Genomic DNA, 17,992 nt, shown 5'->3' on the forward strand with positions numbered 1-17,992 from the left:
TCTCCAGAAACACCTACTGATTTGTTTCATTCGTTCACCCAACCCATAGTTTGCTCAATATCCACAAGGTGCCAAGCCCTGGGCTAGCCTGCAGAAGACACAGGAAGGGCTAAGTCCCAAGCCCCATCCTCTCACAGCTCCCAGCCTAGCAGGGGAGCTGGGAGTGTGAGCACACAGTTGAGCAGACCCTGGGAGCTGCCTCCCAGTGGTCATTCCTTTCCTGGCTGGCAGAGCCCTGACTGTATTCAGCATCTACTTCTGCCTCTAACTGATGCAGAGACGAGTCCTGGTCCTTTAAAGCCCCCAGACACAGTCCCTTGGCAGTGATTGGTTTAGACACGGCCATGTGGCCCAATTCCAGCCAATGAGACAGAAGGAAAAGTTGGCTGGGGGGCTTCTGGGAAAGACTTCCTCCCCGATAAAAGAAACAGAGAGCTGCCTCTGCCTTTTGTCCCCTGGGTGCTGTGGCATCTTCAGGGGATGCTCAGGACAGCAGAATCCTTTTGGATGATGATGATAGCAGAGGAGAAGGACAGAAAGACTGTGGGTTTTGATGGCATGGAATGAACTGCTGAATTAACGGACTCCAGAGCTTTGGATCATGCGAGATAAGAAAGGGCCTTACTGTCTGTCAGTTGAGTCAGGGAATCCAATTCACCGAAGCCAAAAGCAGGCTCCCTGGTTCAACAGTGAATACTCAAGAGTTAACACTCTGGTGATGGCCTACGGGACATCTTTCCGAGCCCTGAGCAGTTCTGCCTTACTCTGGGGGTGGAGGGTGGGCAACTGGGCTGGATGAGGAGCCATGAATAAAAACTTCACAGAGAAGTCACCTACCATCAGTCTTCCTTTCCAAGAGTGGGAAAGAGCTGGCTGAGACGGCGTCTGCCAAGACGGGAGGCATGAGATAGCCCGGGGTGTGTGCAGGCGAAGGGTCTGAACTCTGCCGGAGCCACACACTACAGACGGAGACAACAGCACCTTTGCTACGTCCTCTCCAGGCCTCACTTTGTTCCTCTGTGAAATGGGGACAGAGACCTTCCTTGCAAGGCGGTGGTGGGGCTCTGATGTGCACATTAAAATCACTTGCAATTACCTGGCTCCAGTGAATCTTAACTGCCATCACAGTCAGCCCTTGCCTGGGAAATGGCTCACCCAAAGCTGGGACTGAGGGTCTCTAAATCCAGCTCCCTCCATGTCCTCCCCGTCTTCCACTACCTCAGCCTTCCAGACCAGCCACCCTCTCCCTCTCATCTCCCCACTCCTGGGGACCCTTTGCAGGCTGCCCTCCTGCCAGAAGTGATTCCTCTACCTGATCACACCACGGCTCTGATCTCTTCTTTCATCCCAAACCGTTTTGCCTGAGTCAGTCGACGTCACTTCTAGGAATGTGTCCTTAGGAGATGCCTGGACACAAGCCCAGGGGTCCACAGACAAGACGTTCATCCTAATGGTGCCCCTACTGGCACAATTCAGGAACAACCGCCAGGAAGGGATCCATTAAATAAATTATAGCAGAGCCACTTATAAAAGACAAGGTAGAGAAATATTTACTACTATTTAAGACATCCATACTCTACTACTAAGTGACAGAAAGTTAAAAAAAAAAATCTATCTATTTACCTATCAATCATAGAGAAACATCTAGAAGGACACTGTCTGGAAGGAAATGTTAATGGAGGTTAGCTCTGTTTTATGGCATTGCATTTGAGTTTTACTTTGTACTTTTGGATATCATTTGTAATTGTATAATCATTATGTAACCAATCTATAATTGGGAGGGGGAGCTATTTTTATTTTTTAAAGGGAAAAAGAAATAAAGAATTACAGCCAAGATCCACCTTCTTTGGACAATCACCTAAAATCATGTGCGACAGGATTGGAAAGTTTATGCTAGTTTTGCTGACTTGAAACCTCCACCGTGACATCCCACCCCTCCTTGGAAACTTCCTAGTGTGGTGAGCTCACTACTGTGCCAGGCCACACCCTAATAGCTAGAAAACTCTCTCACACTGAACAGGACTCTCGCTCTCAGTCCTAATTCTGGTCTTCCACGCTGCACAGAACCAACCCAATGCTCCCCTCTCCCTCCATGCCCTCGTCGCTGTCCACCACAGCCACTCATCAAGTGACATGACTTCCTGGGGGGTGCCCCATTCCGGGCAGAGCAGAGGCGAAGGCCTGGATTTGCTCCAGCACACACGGCCCATTTCGAGGATGCTGTGGACGTGTCCGGCAGGACCACATGAGACCAAAGCAGATGAGGCTGGGCTGAAATTGGTATGGTTCCCATAATCTATGCCACAACGACTGACCTTTACCTCAGAGCAGTGGTGCTCACCCATTTTGTATCCACAACACCTTCAAACACTAAAATTTTAATCATTACATGTGAAGGAATGAAAAGACTTAAACACATCTCTAGAGCTTCCCTGGCGGATCAGACAGTAAAGAATTGGCCTGCCTTGCAGTAGACCTGGGTTCGATCCATGGGTCAGGAAGATCCCCGGGAAGAGGGAATGGCAAGCCACTCCAGTATTCCTTCCTGGAGAATTCCATGGACAGAGGGCTACACATCTCTAAACAAGTTGTGGTTATTTTAGCTCGTGCCCTACCTGTATCAGTCAGGACAGGACAGATTATGCTGCAGTAACAAATAAGAGCAAAGTGTCAGTGACTTGAGAGCGAAGGCTCACTTCTTACTGATTGCTGCACGTCCATCATGGTTTGGCAGAGGGCTCTGCTCCGCATCATCTTCGCTTGGGAATCAGACTGAGGGAGGCCCCAACTTCATGCTGCCTCAGTTGCCAATGCAGGAAAAGGGGACAGTGGCTAACAGCATTCTAGTTATTAAAGCTTCCATCCCAAGATGACAAATGTCACTTCTCAAATTTCACTGGCCAAAGCAAGACACACAGCTATAACTAATGACAAAATAGGGAAAGAAGCTCCATTTAACATCTACCTAGAAAGTAAGGAGTTTTACTTACTTTCTGTAGCACTTCTATAAATAATACAGCACTTCTGTAAATACTTCTATAGCACTAATGACTACCTCAATTAATACACTAAAATGAAGAGGGGTGGGTGAAGAAGAATAAAAGAGCAAAGGAAGGAGACGGTATTTATGAGCCAGGCTTTTTTGCTAAACACTCTACAAATCTTAATTGGACCCTCTTTACACCCTCACCCCTCACAGCTCATCCAGTTTCCTCAAACAGCATCCAAAGCACGTTTTTTTGACATCACTCACACGTCGATGGCCCAGCTGTGAGTTGTGGCCAGGAATCACCACTTAGGCAAGGGGGCGTCATCCCAGGATTTTGTTGTTGTTGTTGTTGGGTGGGGGACAGTGACTGTTTGTGTTTGATAAGAGATCCATTCATCCAACACATTTATTAGGCACCTACTATGTACCAGGGCCTGAAAATGCAAATTTAAAAAAAGAAAGACCGCCACCCGTGCCACCTCCAAGAAGCATGGTGACAAGGGGGGCTCTGGCCGCTGAGGCTATTTCCCCTTTCTGGGCACCCCCTCCTTCCCCTCACACCTTCCTCTCCCTGACACATCACTCCTCTCCAGCCTCCCAGCCCCATGAAACCAGGAGCAACGTCTTCATACCAGTGGGTTTTCGGCTACTGGAGCAGGCACCATGCAGTGAGGCCAGCTCGGAACTGGAAACCCGAGAACTGGGATTGAGACCTGGCTTCATCAGTGAGTAACCACCTTATGGGGAGAGGAAGCTGGTATTTATGGAAGCATGTCACAGGGCTTGCTGTGAGGAAGACTGAAAGATACAAAGATGTGTGAAAAGTTATCTAAGTTAAAAGATGACGATGGAGGTAACAGTAGCAACTGTGTGCCAGGCACTGTTTTAAGAATCACTCGTCTTAAGTCCTCTCATTCCTCAGGAAAGCACCCATGAGGTAGGCACTGTTGGTATCCTGTTTCACAGATGAGCAAACAGGGGACTGAAGCCACTCAGCTCCCCCAGGAAGCCAGAGACACAAATAGAAAGTGATGGCGTCAGGACGGTGGGGCAAGCAGGAAGGCTCAGGTGGAGAGGCTACTGTGTACGCTTGGGACTGCTTTCTCCCTCAACGGGGATTGATTTTTCTCTCTCAGTGTGGACTGAACAGTTGTCATTTGCTCCTTCTCAAGAACGTTCGATTCTTCAGAGCTGGTATTAACCTTGGGGCAGAGAGGAGTTCATTCTCGGCCCAAATCATTCACAGTCACACAGTCTGGTTCACTGCCGTTGTGTGTGAGGCTGTGTCCTCCCTGAAAATATACTGGAGTCCTAACCCTGCACCTGTGAATGTGACCTTATTTGGAAACGGGGTCTTTGCAGATGTGATCAAGTTTAGATGAGGTCATCCTCAGTGAGGGTGGGCTCCATTCTAATATGACTGTTGTCCTTATAAGGACAGAGAGATGTGAAAATGAGACACAGACAGAGTGGGGGGCCAGGCATGTGAAGACACCAGCAGGGACAGAAGTCATGCAGTTACAGGCTTACGAGCAGCAAAGACTGCTGGAAACCATCAGGAGCTTTCCTACAGGTTTCAGAAGGTGCGTGGCCCTGCTGGCCCCTTGATTTCAGACTGCTAGCCTCTAGAACTGTCTTGCTCACTCACTCAGTCTTCCCCGACTCTTTGCGACCTCATGGACTGTAGCCCGCCAGGCTCCTCTGTCCATGGAATTTTCCAGGCAAGAATACTGGAGTGGGTTGCCATTTCCTCCTCCTGGGTATCTTCCCCATCCAGGGATCAAACCTGCATCTCCTGCATTGGCAGGCCGATTCTTCACCACTGAGCCACCTTGGAAGCAGCCCTAGAATGGTATGAGAATAGATTTCTGATGTTTCCAGTGTCCTGGCTTGTGCTAATTTGTGACATCAGCCCTGGGAAACGGATACAACTGTGTATTGAGTACCTACAGTTACAGGCACTCAGTGAGACAGGAACTCGGACCCTGACATGCTCAGTTTGGTGGATCTGGCTTAGTCCTAATTCTGTTCTAGGGAAAAAAATAATAATAATAAGTAGTAGTAGTAGTTCAAGTGACAGGAGACATGAATTCATCGGTCTAGTTCAGATGCCTCAAATGCTGTGTGACCTTGGAGAAGCTGCCTTCCCTCTCTGGGCCTGTCTTTTCACTCTTCTCTGCAGAATCAAGGAGTTGGCCCGGGTACTCTTCAGAGGATCTTCCTAGTTCTGTGACCTGCTGGAGTGAGGGCAGGTGGAAAACGGCAGAGACAGCATGGGCGGCCTCCCGCGCGCCTCCCTTCCACCTCCTTCAGTGAGCTCCTGCAGCTCTGCCTGTCCCAATCATCCTGGGGCCAGATACCAGACAACTCGGGGCAGTCGTTACGTCCTCCAGCCTGCTGAAGTCACTCTAACTAGCCAATCCTCAACCTGCTTCCTCTGTCTCGCCTGTTCCTTCCCATGGAAACCACAGTAAGGGCAGCTGCCTGTGTTTTTCTCTGCTCCCTTGGCTTCCTGACTGACCCTGGTGCTTCCCATGTGGCCTCTTGAAGCACGACATGCCCTGTCCTCTTGAGGGGCTGTGAGTCACAAACTGTCTTTTATGTCAGTCGTCTCCTGATCTGTTGGGCTTACTATACCTGCTGTTTCGTTGTTTAGTCACTAAGTCATATCCATTCTCTGTGAGTCCATGGACTGTAGCCTGCCAGGCTCCTCTGTCCATGGGATTTCCCTGGCAAGAATACTGGAGTGCATTGCCATTTCTTTTTCCAGGGGATCTTCCTGACCCAAGGATCAAATCCATGTCTCCTGCATTGGCAGGCAGATTCTTTACCACCGAGCCACCAGGGAAGCCCCTACCAAACCTGAGTCACATAAAATCTACATTTTCAAACAGGGACGACATCACCTACCTCATAGGATTGTAGAGAAGACTAAAGTAGAAAAACAAGGTAAGTGGTCTCACACAGCATCTGGCACATGGCAGGGACTCTAGAAATGTTACTTGCTTTTCTCTCTTCCCATAGCTATCTTTACCCTGCTGTCTTCCTGACCCCCACCTCCACCCCCACCCTTTCTCTCTTCCTCTCTCCCTCCCAGGATGAGCTATATAATTTGTAGGATGTCGTGCAAAGTGAAAATGTGGGCTTCCCTGTTCAAAAATTATTAAGGATTTCAATATGTGACCACAGAGCATTGAATCAAGTTGTGGGGCCCCTCTCGCCACAGAATCCCGCGTCATTACATAGGTCACACGCACATCTGGCCCTGCTCCGCCCCTTCCCTGCCTTCCATCAAGCTCTCAGTTCAGTTCAGTTCAGTCGCTCAGTCGTGTCCAACTCTTTGCGACCCCATGAATCGCAGCACGCCAGGCCTCCCTGTCCATCACCAACTCCCGGAGTCTACTCAAACTCATGCCCATCGGTGAGTCGGTGACGCCATCCAGCCATCTCATCCTCTGTCGTCCCCTTCTCCTCCTGCCCCCAATCCCTCCAAGCATCAGGGTCTTTTCCAATGAGTCAACTCTTCACATGAGGTGGCCAAAGTATTGGAGTTTCAGCTTCAGCATCAGTCCTTCCAATGAACACCCAGGACTTATCTCTTTCAGGATGGATTGGTTGGATCTCCTGGCAGTCCAAGGGACTCTCAAGAATCTTCTCCAACACCACAGTTCAAAAGCATCAATTTTTCGGCGCTCAGCTTTCTTCATAGTCCAACTCTCACATCCATACATGACCACTGGAAAAACCATAGCCTTGACCAGACAGACCTTTGTTGGCAAAGTAATGTCTCTGCTTTTTAATATGCTATCTAGGTTGGTCATAACTTTCCTTCCAAGGAGTAAGCGTCTTTTAATTTCATGGCTGCAGTCACCATCTGCAGTGATTTTGGAGCCCCCAAAAATAAAGTCCATCAAGCTCTACTGCTTCCCAAATCTTCCTAGCCTGATTTTCCAAATTCAAGGCCCTAACAGTTGACCCCCTTTTCTGCTACTGTTCTCTGCTAATGGATTCAAAGTTTTAGATACCATAGAGCTAATAATTCCACTTCCTTGGCAGGGAGAGGAAAGGAGGCCAGTCTGAATTAGTGAAAAGTCTGAGAAATAAGACTTCATTATAATTTTCTATATTACTAAAGAAATTCAATTTTATGACTTGCAGATTTCTCTGGTGACAGAGGTGACATGGAGAGGAGGGGCGAGAGGAGGAAGTTCTACTATTCTGGACGTGACCGAGCAAACAGAAGAGATTTAACTTATAATGAGCACATTCCTTATTTGCAAATGATGCTACTAAACACCGTGTCCCTCAAGTAGGTTAATATTCCTCTTGCCGGCAATCACTTTGCCTGGTGAAACCTTTCTGCTGCGAGAGACGCTGGTAAGATTCTTCTGCAGTGGTTCTACATAACAAACTGATTTCCCTGACCTTGCAGGCAATCCATAGTATAGACTGGGTTACAGAAAATTCCTGTCAAAGGGAAAACCAGCACAACCAATTCTCTCTCTACCGCCTACCTCTAGAATAGTCACATCTTCAGAGCATTCTTGTAAAACGCCACGGCACACCAGCTTTGGATGCAATCTTCGCTGGCTCTGCTGTTTCAGACCCAAATCTTGTCCTGTCACAGTTAGATCCAGACCTATTTGGGGATGGTAGCTCCAAACAGTTCACATACCCTACACCTCAAAGCCTCAGCTACCTGGGCCTGGAATGCCCTGCCCCCAACAGAACACTCCATCAAAATCCTAATTCAGGTTTCAAGCTCCAGCTCAAAGGTTCTGTCCTTCAGAAAGCTGCCTCAGACTCTTTCAGGCAAAATCTGTGCCTCCGTCTGCCCCTGCGGCACATCTATTACAGCATCTGTGCTCCTAACAGTCATCTGTGAGCTTCTTTGGTAGAGTGAGAGCGCCCGTGGGCCCTGGGTCTTGTCCATCTCTGGGGAGACACTGCGACTCAGCAGCTAAGTAGCAGAAGGGGTCCCAGCCCCACCACTAACCAGCTGCATGCAGATGGTAACAGCAGCTTCACAGCCCCGGGAGGATTAAATCAGATGATAACTCGAAAGGGCTTAACAGAGCCTGGCAAAAAGCAAGCTCAAAGAAAAAAAAAAAAAACACACATTAACAGTTCTCCATGAACACTGGTGTATAAATACGAGGTCACAGGATGGCCATGCAACACGGTTTGGCTGGACAGTCCCTGTCTATGTCCGCGGTTCTGGTGTTATCATTAATAATGCCCTCTCTCGTTCTCAAAATTATCTCGGCTTGAATGGCAAATTACATGGTAACCCTAGACAATTGAGACCAGGTCTCTTTTATTTACCAATGTCTCCCTGGCACACCAAACAGTGCTTAGCACATATTAAGTATTTAATAAAAATGTGTCAAATGAATGAATGTGTCTCTAGGGACTAGGAGGTGCCTGGCACCTGGAAGGAGCATCATAACTACAATATATGGCTGATATTTCTCAGTACTTCCAAGCACCCCTTGACTCAGAGAAGGCATGACTCAAGGCTAGGCAAGGGAATGAATGAATGAGTTCCCCCTGCCTTGTCTCCTCTGCTGCCAATAGCACTTCTGAGGGAAGGAACGACATCGCACAGAGGTTGAGAGAAGAGTGGGTCAGATGGAGAAGGTGAGGCTGATGTTTGCCCATGAGACTGTGGGGGGAGGGGGTTGATCCTCCTGGAACTGCAGCAGGGCGCCCCTGTCAACATCTCCCAGCTAGAAACTAGGGACCGTTCTTGCCATGGAAGCAGCAAGAAATCACAGCCTACAGTAGCCAGACCAGTAGGTCCAGAGGGCTCTTGAGGATCTGGGACTCCTGCCACCACCGAACATTCTACACAGGGCACAAGGGTTCAGGGTTCCAGCAGGTTCTGCCCCCTAGCAGCCCACAGAGCCACAGGGGAGAACCCACCGAAATCTAGCTGCCAGAGCAGACCGGAGAGGATGGGAATGGTTTCTTCTCTTCTGAGCCCGGAAAGGAAATTTCACATGTTGGTAGCCAAAATTTTTTGGACACAGACCATGCAATAGGCAGGGTGGTAAGAACTTTAAGAACATTAACACAGCCATCGGAACAGCCCTGGGAGGTAGCTACCCCCATTTTACACATAGGCAAAGAGAGTCAGGGGAATTGACTTGTCAGAGATCACACAGCTAGTAAGAGACAGAACCCAAATTCCCCAGGAGTAGGAACCAAACAGGAGTACTCTCCTTCCCTCTCAACCCGTTTTGGGGAAAAAAAAAAAAAGCCCAGTTCTTGCTCCTTTAACAGGTTGGCGGTGTGACCTTGAGGTTGGATCACCCTCTCTGGGGCTCACCTCCCATCTTCAAGAATAACGTTCTAGGATGCTAAGACACACCGGATGGCCAGGACACAGTCTCCTCCTGAGACCACAGGGCTTCAGGATGACCAGGCCCCGGGTGAGTCCAGGTGTGCGGAAACATATTGATCCACTTTGGGGCCTTAGGTGGGGTACCTGCCTTAGGTGGAGTCGTCTTTCTCAAGGACCCTTTGACGCTGGACTGAAAAATCAAGCTGCAGATCTGAGAGCCTGAGAAGAGTGTGGGGCTTCGGAGCCCTTGAGTCACCAGGTGGGGGACTCCTGGTGCTTCGGGAAGGGCTGCGGGCAGGGTGAGGGGCGCCAGGGAAGAGCAAGGCCGGAGATGCAGAGGGCACCTGGCAGAGGGTCCTGTGGCGCTTCGGCTCTTAGCGCTCCGAAACCGCCTTTGCGGAAGAGAGCAGCCCCCAGCCCCGGGTCAAAGTCCACCGCTCTGCTCCTGTCCCTGGCCTGCAGATATCCGGACCTGGAGGAAGGGGGGACCCCGCAATACTGGGGAGAAGCTAGGCAGAGAAGTCAGAGACAGCTGGGAAGGAAGAAATCGGGGGGTTCTAACGCCTTGGACGACCCAGGCCCCAGTTCCGGGGCTGTTCGGAGCCCCGGAAAGTTTGCGCGCGTCAGGCGGACCGCGCGCCCCCTCCCCGAGCCTGCAGGCGCCGGGTCCGCAGGCGCCCACCCCGGCCAGCCCCGCCCGCGCCGGCTGCCCGCTCAAGGTCACCGCTGACAAGACGCCTGCCTCCGCGGGGCGAGTGGACCCGGGACGCGCTCCGGCTAGGGCTCTGGTCGGGCAGTGGTTCCCGGGGATGAGCGCCCGAGGAAGGGAAGCCAGCCGAGAGGAAGAGAGAGACCGAAGGAGAGGGGAGGAGGCCCAGAGCCCCGGGCCCGGCCGCCCCTGTCTCACCTGCGCCGGCTCCGCAAGCGAGATGCTGCCGCTGCCGCTGCCGCTGGTGCGCGCCCGGCCCGGCCCGGCCCCGCTGCGGCTGCGGCTCCTCTGCCGCCGCTGCCCCGCGCTTGCCTCGCCCCGCCGCCCCGCCGCCGCCCGCCCGCCCGCCTCCCTCCCGCCGCCGTCGCCTCTGCCGCCGCTGCACTGCGCTCTGCCCGCCTCCCTCCCTCTCTCCCTCCCCTCCCGCTCCCTCCTCCCCCGCGCGCTCCCCCTCGGCCCTCCCCAAACTCCGCACAGAGAGCGTCCTGCGGGACCCGGAGCTCGCGGTCCAGCCCGCGCCCTCCCCCGCGCGCGCGCTGGGGGGCCCGGGGAGCGGGTGTCCTGCCTCTCCCCGGGCTCGGTCTTCGAGTACCTCCATCAGCACCAGCTCCTTACCGCCCCCGCCCATCAGCCGGACCCTTGGAGGAACCCTTTTCCCTGGGTCAGGGTACCCCAATCCCCCATTCCCAACACACAGGAACCCAAGGCTGGGGTCATGCAGTGTGAGATTACTGAGGTGTGGACGGGGTATACGGGGAGACCTAGCTTTGGGGGAGAGGGCTGGCTGGAGCAATCCTGGGGTGTTGAGCCGGAAGGCACTCAGACTGGGAGACGAGATGGGGGTAGGGCAGGGGCACCTGTTGGCCCCCAGCCTCCAGCCCTGGCTGGGCCTAGGGCCTAGAGGAGGCCGGCATGGAGGAGGAGAAAGGTGGACGCCCCAGGCACACACTGAAGTACTTCCCCAAAGCAGGCTTCCCCTCCTTGGCACAAGCCCCAGGTCGCTGAAAAGCCTAGCTCCACCAGGAAGCTGGGCCACCTGACTCCCAGCGCCTGGGTCTGCTCCATGCCATCAATTAATCATGCCCACTTGCTTATTTATTTATCGGCTTTATAAAAAGCCAAATGCACTGCTCTGCTCGCAGGAAGAGAGAAGAAGAGGGGCCCCCGTGGGGCAGGGGCAGGGAGGGCAGAACCCTGGTAACCACCCACCCTCCCCCAGGCTTTGGTCTGTTGAAACAGGAGCTGGGGCCTGGGGAGACCCTGGGCTCTGGGTGTCTGGAAAGCCTGCTTCCTAGGAATGGCTGGGATCTTGCTACCCTTTGCAGGAGCCAAACTCACAGTGGCCTGTGCTCTGCGGCCCTAGGATGGGGCAGAGGATATTCACTCTCAGGGGCTTAGGCGTAGAGGGAAGAGAGGGGGCCAGGGAGGCCTGAGGGAAAGGAAATCCGGCAGGTGTGAGAGGAGGTGTCTCCAGGCTCTTGGCTCAGAGCGCTCCGTTCTCACTGCTCCAGCTTGGCTTGGCAGGCATCACTGCATCTCCTGCTGCAGGCCTGCCCTCTCCCGCGGGTGCCCGGAGGACATCTCCGCACAGACACCCCACCTTCACCATCCCAGTGAACGGCACCGCGGGCCTCCAGGTGACCAGCTCCAGGCTCTCCCATCTCCAAGTCCTCACTGAGGGGGCCTCCACAGTTCCCCCTGGGACCTGTTGAAGGGCCCCAACACCTCTCTTCTGGATTCTCACAGTGCCTCCTGTCTGCCTGCATCCAGCTGTCACACTAGGTTTCATGACGTCAGACATGGTTCACGGCTGCTCCTGCTCTAAAACCTTCCATAGCTCCCAGTGCCCTTAGAAGTTCCATAGCTTCAGACTGCCATTCCAGGTTCCCTGCCTTGGCCCCAAGTGCCCTTTCTACTCCGTTCCCACCTTGGTTCCCGGTGCCACTCGTGATGTATATTTAGCCCCATACCACATCTCTCTCTCTCTTCTTCTTCATGGATGGAAATGCCCTTTTCCCTCTCAATCAATTCCTGTCCAGTCATAGTGCCAAGGCTTGGCTTCAGTTACTATTTCTTTTATGAAACCTTCAGAAACCAGCAGTTAAGTTGAAAGGCAAAATGGATAGGTGTGAAAAGCTGCAAAAGGTGAAGCAACTCAGTGCAAAAGTAAGGGACACCACAAAAGTCCTAATGACAAAAGTCATCAGTTGGGTGACCTTGAACATGCCCTCAACCTTTCTGAGCCTGTTAGTTTATTTTTGTGCGTGCTAACTTGCTCGGTCATGTCTGACTCTTTATGACCCTATGGACTGTAGCCCGCCAGGCTCCTCTGTCCATGGGATTCTCCAGGCAAGAATACTGGAGTGGGTTGCCATTTCCTTCTCTAGAGGATCTTCCCGACCCAGGGATTGAACCCATGTCTCCTGCATAGGCAGGCGGGTTCTTTACTACTAGGAAGGGAAGTCCTTCCTACCTTTACGTTTATTTAAAGGGTGATAAATTCCATAGCCTTCTCCAAGGTAAACACACACACACCCAAAAAGCAGTAGCTATTGTTATTCTTCACATCTGTTGTGTGCTAAGGCCCTGGGATTTACAAAAATGACTTGGTAGGGATTTGAAGGACAGGGGAGAGAATTGCCTATGTGCTGGGCTGCGCTTAGTCACTTAGTCAGGTCCGACTCTGCGACCCCATGGACTGTAGCCCGCCAGGCTCCTCTGTCCAGGGAGATTCTCCAGGCAAGAATACTGGCATGGGTAGCGTATTCCTTCTCCAGGGCATCTTCCTGATCCAAGAATCAACCCAGGGTCTCCTGCATTGCAGGTAGATTCTTTACCACCGGAGCTAGCAGGGAAACCTAAGAATGCCTATAAGGACCAGCAATACTGAGTGAGGGGGGCTGGTTAGGACTTACAGCTCTCTCTTCTGGAATCTCCCAATTAGAAAGAGCAACAGTCTCTGTGTGGTGACAAATAAGAACTGACACTGGCTCTACTGGGGGAGTAACAAGGAATGGTGGGGACTGTGGCAATCTGCCCAGTCAAATGGATACAGCCACCACTCAGCTCCACCTGACCGTGGCCAAGCCAGGATGTGAGTCTAAACTGCCAGTTTTCTATTTTTTTTTTTTTTCAAGAGAAGCTGGACATCTGGATTTTTAGGCTCATATTCTTTATCTGTAAATGTCATCAACAGTTTTTTAAAAAATTTAAAACCCTGTGAGGAGCAAACACAATATAGCTGTGGTAGGTTTTTTGGCCAGCAGGCTGGTAGCTTATGACCTCTGGATTAGCAGGAGAAAGATCAATGTTATCTATTTACACACAGGCACACACAGGCCCCTTCTCTCTCCCCCAGAATATGTTCATGTCCACCTAAGAGGCACACAGGGTCATGGGAGTAGAGAGGACAGGATGGGGAGGGGGTTCGGGGGGCACATGGGATCCTAGACAACCCCCCTCTGCTCGCTGAGCCTCAGTTTCCTCACCTGAGAATGGGGGGGGGCCGGGAGGACTTGCTCGGCTGTGGCAAAGTTTACGTGAGGTGACAAGCATGTGACAAGTGAGGACACAGGGTTCCAGTGACAACACAGAAGAGCATCTGGTAGCAAGCGAGCTTTGGCAATCTGGACGCCCAGAAGTCCCACTCCACTAAAAATAGGGCCCTTCCTGCAACTTGAAGACTTCTTGAGTGATGGGACCGACAGCAAAATAAGGTGGGAAACGACCACTTCCCTCTCTCTACTGGACCGGGAAGAAGAGTTGAAGAGACTGGGAGTTGACTGACGCTTGGCGAGTGGGTGGGCACGTCACCTCTGAGTTCGCAACAAGAAGAGAAAGAAGCATGGGTCCCCCGGGGGGTCTGTTGTGAGGCAGGGGCCAGAAGTAGCCGAGAGCAAAAGTGACGAAAGACTGCATGATCCTGGGACCACGTGAAAGTCCCTCAAAAGTGATTTTGCTGGGAGGAGATTAAAGCTGACTTTTATTTCCCAATCCCCCACAATGACCGCGTCTTACTATTTTTAGTCACAGTAGAAGTCATTCAGCACACAGACACACCAAATGATAGTCCAAGGGAGGTCGGAATAAATCGATGAGCAAGGTCTTCGACAGACATAAGCCACCTTTCAAAAACTGCCTCCTCTTGGACAGATTTTTATCTCATCTACCTGGAGAATTTGCTTCCGGAATCTCTAAGGAGATTGCTGGACTGACTCAGGTCAGGGTCAGAATCTCCAAGGAGAGAAGGCTGAAGACCTCCTGCCCCACCCCCATCCTGTCCTCTAGAAGCTCCAGCAGCAACTCTGGGCTAAGCAAACTGTTTATTGAGCAGCGGAGAGGAAATGGCAAGCCGGCTCCCTCCCATTAAGGGTCTCTAAATGCAGCTGGGAAAACCCAACTCCCCAAATACAGGGCAGGTTGATGGATAACACTTGAAGCACCAAGTGCCACCAAGGGGAGTTTCTCTGGGGAAGATCGGGAGGGCAGAGAAAACATTCTGTGTATCCCCTCTACGTTTCAGGCTCTGCCAGAATCTTTTACACTAACCATCTCCCATGTTTTATTTGTGCCGTTTTAAAACCTAAATGAGAAGGAAAAACACCCCGTGCTGAGGCAGCCGGGGAAGAGATGATTAATTCTCAAGACAGCCAGTGAGGAAGACTTCAGAGGTGGAATTTTACCAGGTTTTGAAGCAAGAGGACCAATGACAGGAACAGTTGCTGAACTCTAAAAGTGTCGATTACTGTTCTTAGAATTTTGAATAGCCTGGTTTCATCCTCCCAACGAGTCTAGCAGGCAGGTATTTGTTAGCAGGTGCTGCTGGCGTGCCACCCTGCCCTCCACCTGGCAGGTACGCCCAGCCTCTGGCTCTCTGGGGGCTGGCTTCTCACACCTGCACCCTTCTCCAGAGGATATGGTCCTTGGCCAATGGGAACCACTAGGTAGCAACAGCCTATATGGTGCAAGTCACCCCCCCAGGGCTCCCCAAGGGCTGAGGCTGAGGGTGCACTTGTCCTGAACCCTGAACTCACGTTTGCCAATTGCCTTTCCCTTCCCTGTCCCGCCCTTATCCTTCCCCGGCAGGTTATTCCGGGGGGCACTCCCTCCCTCAGTAAATTCCATGCACGAACATGCCCATCCCAGGCTCTGCTTCTGAGGAACCAGACCTCAGACTCTTTTCTTATTCCCATTTTGCAGTTGAGGAAGTGAAGGCACTGATCTCGAAGAAGGAAAAGTCAGATCATGGGCCTCTTCTCCATCCGCAGAAGGGTTTTTCTAAGGGGACAAGGGAGCATGTCAAGGGCTCATGTCAGAGAGACAGATGAGAGAGATGGGTCTGAGGTGGATGGAGCGTGGGTGCGTCAAGTGAGAGTGGGCAGAGAGGCAGGAAGGATGACTGGCCCCACCTGAGCACTCATCCATCTGTTTATCTGCTGTGTGTGCTGGGTTCTCAGTGCAGGATTCAGAGATGAATGTGTACGAATCCTTTTCCTCAAGAGGGGCTGGTGGGATGGGAGGGGATCAAGGAAACGAGATAGACCCAAACCCAAATGCTCAGCAAAGCAAAATCAGACAATGGGAGCTGGTTCCGCAGTAAGAGAAGGGAGGCACAGAGTGAGACAGAAAGAGGTGGAAATAAGGGAAACGTGGTCAACTCCATCTCTCTGTGAAAGAGAACGACCCTTGGGCTGACCGTGGACCAGCCTGGCCAGGAGGTACAAGTCTATTCCCCCGTGTTATTGTTGTTGTTCAGTCGCTCACTTGTGTCCGCCTCTTTGCGACCCCATGGACCGCAGCACGCCAGGCTCCCCTGTCCTTCACCATCTCCCGGAGCCTGCTCAAACTCATGTCCTTTGAGTCAGTGATGCCACCCAACCATCTCGCCCTCTGTCATGCCCTTCGCCTCCTGCCTTCAACTCTTTCCCAGCATCAGGGTCTTGACTATAGGCTTAATAAATGCCAGCGTGGCTGCTGGGAAAGTTAATGCAGTTGGAGGCAGGAAGCCCCGGTCAGGGCAGGAACTGCCGCGCAAGCTGGGGAAGGAGAGCAGGGTTCTCAGGCCACAGCTACAGATGGTGACGCAGCAGACAGACCAGATGCGTCAGCAGGATTTGGGAGGGCAGGATAGGGCCCCCAGGAATCTGACAGCAGTCCTGCCAGGGATGACCCTCCTACAGAGGAATGCCCTCACAGAGTCAGAAGGTGCAGCAAGTAATCTCTGGGGTTTCCTCCAGCCTGAACCTAGGACAGGAATCCACACCAGACCTGGAAGCTAGCAGGGCCCCCCAGGAAATGAGAGCGAGAGGGTGTGGGTGAGGAGAACTGCCAAGCCCGGGGGAGGGAGGAGGGAGGCCTTCTCTCCTATAAATACGTGGTCTTTAAATGTCGGCTTGGGAGAAAACACAGCAACCTTTTGAGGGTGAGAGTCTGAGTGGCATCTGAAAAAGGTGCTGGTGGTGCCCCACTGCGTCCCCCCGGCAAATGCAAAGTGCTTGCTGAGAACGTCTGCCTGACTGTGGGAGCGCCAGCCCACACCGGGGCAAGGCAGACAGGCTGGAGGGCCATCCCCCACCCCACCCCGCCCGGGAGCAGCCTTCACTTGCTGCTGACTGCTGACGGGAGCCGGGCTGTGAGCTCTGCGGCCCCCACACACGGCGGGCAGGATAACTCTGAGCCCGCCGGTCTCCACCCGCTCCCAGGCCACCTCAGTGGGAGTCAGCTTTGATGAGGACACTTTGCTGGCCTCCTTCTCGTCCCTTCCCTGTCTTCCTTCCCTAGCCCCACCTGGTTTCCCGGAGTCACCTCCCAAGTGAGCTACTCAAGCTTGAATCCTGGTCTCAGGATCCATTGGGGGGAACCCAAAGTTGGAAAGCATCACAGTGTAACTTGATGGGGTATAACATCACAGGGGCTTTGCAGTCAGAGGACCCAGCTCTGGCCTTCACCTGGACCAGGTATTTAACTTCTCCAAGCATCCATCTCCTCATGCTTAAAATGAGGATGGAGTGATAATTGTGACTGCCTCATACATTTCATGTGAGCATTCATTCATTTCACAAACATTCACTGAACGCCTACTAAGTACCAGGCACTGTTCGAGCTCTAGGGACACAGCAGGGAACAAAATTAAATTTCTGAGCTTGTGATGCTTACCTTATTGAGGAAATCAGATACTAAATAAATATATAATATCAGGCAGTGATAAATAACCAAGGAAAAAACTAAAGCTGGATAGAGAATGATGGGGATTATTTTAAATGTAAGTAAATTAAATGAGAATTCACACCGTATTGAGCATATTGCAAGACATACAATAATCATTCAATAAATGTTTGCTAATAAAACCTCCAGGCTTCCCTGGTGGCTCAGTGGTAAAGAATTCACCTGCCAATGCAGGAGACCTGGGTTCGATCCCTGCGTTGGGAAGATCTCCTGGAGAAGGAAATGCCAACCCACTCCAGTATTCTTGGCTGGGAAATCCCATGGACAGAGGAGCTTTATGGGCTACAGTCCACAGGGTTGCAAAAGAATTGGACACTACTTAGCAACTAAAACAAGGACAACAAAATCTCTACCACCATTGCCACCATCACCTTCTCTTCCCACCCACCCATGCCATTTGCTCATTGACTCAGATGAGAAATGTATGTATCGGTCCCTCCTCAAGGCCTGACTGTCTGTGGGGTGCTGAGGATACCGTGGTGAGGAAAACAAGCATTATGGTGACTTTCGTGGACTCATAGTCTAGTGGAGGAGAATAATAACAAATAAAAGTAAATATCGTTAGATGTTTATATGCTAAAATCAGTACCTGTAAGGGAGAATACAACACACACAGCAGAGTGAGAGAAAGAATGTGAACAGCATGTGCAGAGGTCCTGGGGTAGGGTAGGAAAAGGACAAGAGGAGGGATCAGGCAGAGCAAGAGGGATCGTGGACAGGAAGA

The 17,992-nt window shown here is 51.8% G+C and overlaps 1 protein-coding gene across 10 annotated transcripts in view; it reads right to left on the bottom strand.

Annotated features, from left to right (window-relative positions):
• ATP2B2 (ATPase plasma membrane Ca2+ transporting 2) overlaps positions 1-10,391 on the bottom strand; it is a 363,500-nt gene extending 353,109 nt beyond the window's left edge. For all 10 annotated transcript variants that reach the window (XM_043886411.1, XM_043886410.1, XM_043886420.1 and 7 more), the window contains exon 1: positions 10,243-10,391. The gene's annotated coding sequence lies outside the window, so the exon portion shown is untranslated. The remainder of the gene's footprint in view (positions 1-10,242) is intronic.
• Between the last annotated feature and the right edge of the window lie 7,601 nt (positions 10,392-17,992).

The sequence above is a fragment of the Cervus elaphus genome, chromosome 24 (genome assembly GCF_910594005.1).
Source record: "Cervus elaphus chromosome 24, mCerEla1.1, whole genome shotgun sequence".
Classification (NCBI taxonomy): domain Eukaryota; kingdom Metazoa; phylum Chordata; class Mammalia; order Artiodactyla; family Cervidae; genus Cervus; species Cervus elaphus.